This window comes from Diospyros lotus, chromosome 6, assembly GCF_014633365.1.
Source record: "Diospyros lotus cultivar Yz01 chromosome 6, ASM1463336v1, whole genome shotgun sequence".
NCBI lineage: Eukaryota > Viridiplantae > Streptophyta > Magnoliopsida > Ericales > Ebenaceae > Diospyros > Diospyros lotus.
Window position 1 is genome coordinate 43,612,053 of NC_068343.1, and position 5,972 is coordinate 43,618,024.

The 5,972-nt window shown below is 41.5% G+C and overlaps 1 pseudogene; it reads left to right on the forward strand.

Moving 5' to 3' along the window:
- The first annotated feature begins 705 nt into the window (after positions 1–705).
- On the forward strand, positions 706–805 carry LOC127805403 (small nucleolar RNA R71; annotated as a pseudogene).
- The last annotated feature ends 5,167 nt before the right edge of the window (positions 806–5,972 follow it).

The window sequence follows — 5,972 nt, forward strand, 5'->3', positions numbered from 1 at the left end:
CTGCCCTTGCATAAATTGTTGTAGAGTATCCTCTAGGGATCTCTTATGCGGTGGCTGATATGAGCCAGATGGTCCTTGGTTAGGCTGGTAGGGCTATGGCTGAGGTTGTGGCTGTGGTTGTGAGGGAAATGGTTGGTGTGGCTGAGGTGCTGAGTCATTTCTCCAAGAGAAATTTGGGTGGTTCCTAGAATTTGGATGGTAGGTGTTTGAGTTTGGGTTGTACCCTTGATAATTTCCACCTTGGTTCTGGTTTTGGTATATCCTACCCTTTGTTTTCCTTGGTTGTGAGTTTGAAGTTTGGCCATACAGCACTTCTTTGAAAGTAGGGAGAGTTGGACACTCCTCTATTCTATGGCTATTGGCTTCACACACTACATAATGCACCTCTACCTCATTGACAGCCTCATTTTTTCTATCTCCAATTCTTCCATTTTCTTTATCAACAGAGCTAATCTAGCACTGATGTCATCAGTTTCATTTAATTGGAGTTCTCCCTTTGGTTGTGGATTGTATTGGTCTCTCAAATCTCCCATCGTTAATGGCCCAACTTCCCAATTTCTAGAGTTTTCAGCTACACGGTCAAAGTATGCAACAGCCTCTTCAGGAGTTTTTTCATAAAAATCACCATTACACATGGTGACACTAGCATTTTCAAATTAGGAGTTAAAGGCATTAAAGAAGAAACTAACTACCCGCCATTGCTCAAAGGCATGGTGTGGGCAAGAATGTAAGAGCTCCTTGAAACGTTCCCAAGTTTGAGCAAATGTTTCATTTGGTTTATAGACGAAATTCATCATTTGCCTTTGGAGTGATGCTGTTCTATTAGCTGGGAAGTATTTTTTTAGAAATTTTGTTTGCATCTCCCTCCAAGTTCCTATTGATCTAGGCTCTAGAGTCCCTAACCATATTTTTGCTTTATTCTTGAGTGAGAATGGGAAGAGCTTTAGTCTAACAGTGTCCTCATGTATATTTTGATCCCCACAGGTACCACATAGCTCTTCAAAATCCCTCATGTGTGTATATGGATTTTCAGAATCCATACCATGAAATGTGGGGAGCATTTGTATGGTACCTGGTTTAAGGACAAATCGATGATGGTTTATTGGTAGGATTATGCAAGAGGGAGTGGTTTGCCTTGGAGGGTGCAAATAATCCCTGAGGGGTTTAATCTCATCACCATCCAAGGGATCATGTTCTCCATGATCACTCCCGTGAGCAGATAGGTTTTCATTTTGTTGAGACATTATGGATTGTAAGAGTGATATTTCAGTCTCTGATAAAGAATCTATAGAATGGTTTGACTCAGTTTGATGGCTTAAGATTCTACCAGATCTAAGTCTCATACAATTTGAATAATATGCAAACAGTTAAGAAAAAACAATATTAAGAACAAAGTTACCCGTGGAGTGAATTTTTTCTTCTGTTGCACCTCCCCGGCAACGGCGCCAAAATTTGGCTGCACTCCTCACCCTACAATTTAGATAGCCTTAATTAGTTTGGATGTTCAGTGTTGAAATGGTGAGGAGGTTTAAACTCACCAGTGTGTGAGTGTAGTTGTAGCACAAATATAAATTCCAGACAAGTCCGGGTCGATTCACTAGGAGGTTTATTTAACAAAAGAATTGTTCATTCTGGTTGATTTATCCAAAGAGAGCTAAGTTTTCTTGATTGTGAAAAGGCTTTTTGGATTATTAAAAAGGTCTTGGGTTGAGGCGAGTTCAAAACCAATGCCTAATAATCTCTTATAGCAATTTAAACAGCAACGTTAATCTGAAATAAACAGAGGATCATTTGGTAGTTATAATTCAAGATACGAATGATTCTCAGCTAAGCAACCCTCATACATGATATGAGGGTTCTAGGTTAAGATGTCACTGTAAATTATATTATACTATAGACTATGATTTGATCGTCTGAGCTTGGGTATATCCCATCTCTATAATACCCCATATTTTTGTGAAGATGCCACGTATTTTAAGTGAGTTTAAAATACCAAAAATATGTTTGAATTGGCAACGAATGACCGAATCAATTGTAGGGAGTACCCTAGAGCTTAGATACCTAAGGTTAAAGGTATATTTTTTATGAGCGTCTCGAGACGAGATTTATGACGCTAAAAGAAATCAAATTAGAAATGGTTTTCGGTTAAGCTAAGATCGAATGATGGTAAGGGGCTTCCAAAAAATTGTATATATTGAGTAATTTTGAGTTATTAATTTTGGAATTTTAAGTATCTCGATAAATTTGATGTTTGAGGGTGTAATTGTAATTATAAAATTATCCAAATGAAATAACCATGAAATTAAGAACTTATGTGGTAAAAGATTTAAGTTGAGGACTTGAAATAAGGGCCAAAGTGATATTTGAAAGAAGTTTGGGGGTTTAGCTTGGATTCCAAAAGTTCAATTCATTCTAGTTTTGGATTTCAAAAGCCACTCAATTATGGCTTTGAGTCTTTGGAGTCCATGGCTAAGATTTTGACAAGTGACATAATGTGATTGGTTGGAGAAATCTATAAAAAGGCACCATGGGTTCTTCTCAAATGTAACGACCCGTTAGAGGGCCCAGTATTTTTTCAAGAATGATTTAATTAATTGTTGAAGTATTTGATTAAGCGATTTTGTCAATTAATTATTTAATGTGGCAATTTAGAGATTTTAAAGGAAAAGAATAGCATTTATCTCTTTTTAATGTTGGAGTTAAAGGAATTTGCCAAGATGGCAATTTAGATTTTTAATTGAGAGAATAGTATTTAAATAGCATTTAAATGGCATTTATTTTGTGGAAATTAAATGCAAGGGCATGAAGGTAATTTTGGAGTTTTATTATTATTTGAGAGTTTTAATAATAATTTTTGTATTATTATTAATTAAGTGAGATTATGTATTTAAAGGAGAATAAGAATCCATGTATGAGATGGATTTGGATTAAGAGTGTAATACCTGGTATTACATGGTATTAAAAAATAAATAATTTTCGATTATTTTGAAAGGACCTCGGGTGGTCCGGGAAGCCCAAAGGTCAATATTGAGAAATTAATTAATGAAATTTGCCGAATTGGCGGCTGGGAGTGCCTCGGGACTTGGAGGTCCAGGGAAAAAGGGCAAGAGATTGATGAGCGTCTCGGGATGAGGATAGTGACGCTGGAAGCGGTCCAATCGGGAAAAATTTTCGGAATAAATTCTGTCTAAGCCCGAGAGGGTGCCAGTACCGAATGGTCGTAGGGAATCTCCTGGAAGCTAAGGGGACCCTAGGGGTGGCCCGATTTTGTGAGTAAGGCAGCTCTGAGGCGTTTTCGGGTGGAATGAAGGTCCCGTATAGGCGCAGGGATGAAATCGGCATTTTCGAGTAAAAGTTGATTATTAATTTTGGAAAAATTAATATTTGAGTGCTTTAAGAGCAATTAATTAAGGCTTGGAGGGTCAAGTGCAATTAATAAATCCCTTAAGTGGGATTAAGGATATTGGGAAGTGAAATTATAGAGAAATTTGGGGATTAAAAGTGTAATATATATATATATAGATATGCGGCGGGTGAGAACTGCCCATATTTCAAATTTTGAAATCTGAAATGGAAGGGAGAGAGAGCTCGTGAGCAGGGGGCTTGGCCGAGAGATGCAAAGCAAGAGAGAATGAGAGAGATTGTGAGAGAATGAGAGAGCTCGCGAGAGAGATTAAACGACCGAAGGCAGCGGATATGGCTGCCGTTGGGATGATCGAATCAGAGGAACAAAGAGCGGGCTCGGGAGAGCTGAAGCGGAGAGAGTGAGGCCGAGAGCTTGCTCGAAGAGAGGAGAAATCGTGGCTGGTCGATGGCGGCTCGAAGCAGCGTCGGAGGCCAGTTATGGGTGGCTGGTTGCGGCGGCTCCGGGAAGGCTGCCATGGCAGCTCGAGCAACACGTTAAGTAGAGCTGGAACGGCCGCGAGGAGTCTAGTGACGGCCATGGAGGTAGCTGGCGAGCTCGGTAGGGGCCGATGTGGCTGCTGGCTAGGCCGAAGGCAACCTGGGCTGGCCGAACCACGAGCTCCCAAGGTCGGCCATGGCGGATGCGAGTTGCAGCGCGCAGGGGAGCTGCCAGCTGTGTGATGCTGCGACGGAGGCAGCCGCAAGGAGGGTCGCGATGCAGTCGGTGGCCGCCGAGGGCAGTGCTGCAAGCGACGAAGGGCGTCAGAGCAAGGCGACGATGGCTGTTTGTGCCCAGCCGTGCGCGCAGAGGGAAGAAGAACAGTGCTGCGCGGGAATGCGAAGGAGGAAGAAGATGAACAGGGGAAGGGAAAGGAAAATAAAGAGAAAAAAAAAAGAAAACTAAAAAGAAAAGAAAATAAAGGGAAAAGAAAATAAAGAAAATTTGGGAAAAATCTGGAAAAATAGGAGGAAATTCCAGAAAATTCTAGAAAAAGTCTGAAAAATTTTTGGGGACACGAGGAGCATGTCAGAGGCTCGAGATCGAGATTTTGGGTGTAAGTGGCAGCTCGAGAGCCAACGCCGGTGTGGGTGTCTGATCGATTTTCCTCTCCAAATTAATCAAGGTAATTAATTTAATTCTTTTCAAAATATTTTCATGATGTGAGATAATGAAATGTGATTAGTTGATTGGTTTATGCCTTAGTTGGGATTGTTTTTGTTGAAGTGATTGTCGGGGGTTTTGCGGTATAAGGCATAGTTGAGGGCATCGGTTAAATGCTGGATGTTAATATTGTGGGGGTTTTGCCTGTTTGCCTCTAGGTTCGACCAAGAAGGCAGTGATCCTAGAGGAACTTGAGATTCAGGCTGGAATTCGTGCCGAGGCAAAGATGAAGCTTCGAGCCAGGTAAGGGACGGCCCCATGTGGAGGTGGCCTTGCAAGTTGGTAAATGTGTTTGATAATGTATTTATGTTGCATTGGCATGTAGTGGTTATATCTTGTGTGATGCAAGAACTAGTGGACCTGTGGCCATATGGAGGACTAGTGTGGTGGGGGCTGATAGGTTGATGCCTCAAACCTTAGTGGGTTGTGAGGATGACTGGACCTAGCCTCATTTGCATGCATTTGGCATACATAAACATGATTATATTCATATTTACATGCATTGCACCCTTACTGAGTCTTTATGACTCATGAGGTTTTACCTCATGTGTAGATGATTCAAGTCCAGATGCAAGCAGGGATGGTGCCGGGAGGCTGTTGTGGCAATTAGCTAGTTGCTTGAGATGTGATGTTGTGTAATCTCCTGCAATTTTTTTTATGTATTCATGTAATTGAATGTAAACGATATTGGGCACTAGATGTATTTAATTGTTGAAATCATCGTAGTGTGATAAATGATTGTGAGATTGTTCGTGGTATATGGCTTACTTGGAGAAGCCGAGTAGCGGACCGAGTAAAGATCATCAAGGTATGTTCTCATAAATCCCCAATACTCAGCGAAATGTTTGTATGCTAGCTTTGTGCCTGGGTCACCTCTGGCTTGCTATGGGGTGAGCTGAAGAGAGGTGAAGCTCACTCGGGTTTCGGGTCTTGGTCCGCTGGATTTTTCTTATTTGAGTTGAGACCGATTCCTGAGTGGAGCGAAGGGAAGGACGAAGCCTAGTTCCCACCTAGGGCGTTTCCTGTTGAAACATAGTCCAACCCTTCAGTTGTGGTTGTCGGGTGAGTAATCCGGTCGATTATTTACCAGTGGCGCGCAAGTGGGAGCGGGTCGTTACAGTTGGTATTAGAGCATGACTAGCTATATGAGTGAGGAAGGCTAGCGTGCTTAAGTGTTAAATATGGTCGGTTAAGTGATAAATGCGAGGAATCGCTAGAGTTTTGGAATAGAGGATGTCTGGCATGATGTGAATGCAAGTCGAAATGTCGTAACTGCTGAGTTGGGGTTGAGAACAATTGATTTGAAATTTTGATATTTCAATGTAAGGTTGGTCCAATAACCTTGAAAGTTGGACATGTGGACCGAGGACCCTAAGGGATTGGGTCAAGTCATTGAGGCCTGCAA